Genomic DNA, 805 nt, shown 5'->3' with positions numbered 1-805 from the left:
GAAGAAGAAGAAGAAGAAGAAGAAGAAGAAGAAGAAGAAGAAGAAGAAGAAGAAGAAGAAGAAAAAGAAGAAGAAGAGGAAGAAGAAGAAGAAGAGGAAGAAGAGAAGAAGAAGAAGTTGAAGTTGGCAGGGCACTGGTGGCTCATACCTCTCATCCTAACTACCCAGAAGGCTGAGATCTGAGGATGGAGATTCAAAGCCAGCCCGGGCAAGAAAGTCCATCAGACTCTTACCTTCAATTACCCACCAGAAAACTGGAAGTGGCGCTGTGGCTCAAGAGGTAGAGCACTTGCCCTGAGCTGATGAGTTGAAGGACAGCACCCAGACCCAGAGTTCAAGATCCACGTAGTACAGAGGTCTGGTTCACCAGTCACATAGTGAGTACAATACATCTTGATCCCTTCTGGCATTTCCAGCCTTTCCACACCCTCAGGTTTGGTCGTTAACTTTTACATAATATACATGGAATATAATGAATGACTGTATTTGCCCACCCTTCTTTCAGCATCCCTTTCTGGCTCCCCCTCCTGTCTCCTGCCTTTGGGTGCTAGGATCCCCTGTTTGCTGCCACCCAAAACGTTCTTTTTTTTTTTTTTTGTCGGTTGTGGGGCTTGAACTCTGGGCCTGAGTGTTGTCCCTCAGCTCTTCAGCTCAAGGCGAGCGCTCTACCACTTGAGCCACAGCACCACTTCTTTCTTTTCTTTTTTTGGTACTGAGGATCGAACCCAGGACGTCGTACTTGCTAGGCAAGCGCTTTGCCACTGAGCTATATCCCAGCCCAGTCTTTCTTTTCTGTAACACCTAG

The sequence above is a fragment of the Dipodomys ordii genome, unplaced genomic scaffold, assembly GCF_000151885.1.
Source record: "Dipodomys ordii isolate 6190 unplaced genomic scaffold, Dord_2.0 Scaffold191, whole genome shotgun sequence".
In the NCBI taxonomy this organism is placed as follows: domain Eukaryota; kingdom Metazoa; phylum Chordata; class Mammalia; order Rodentia; family Heteromyidae; genus Dipodomys; species Dipodomys ordii.
The sequence above is the reverse complement of the archived record's forward strand: the minus strand, read 5'-3'. Positions refer to the sequence as shown.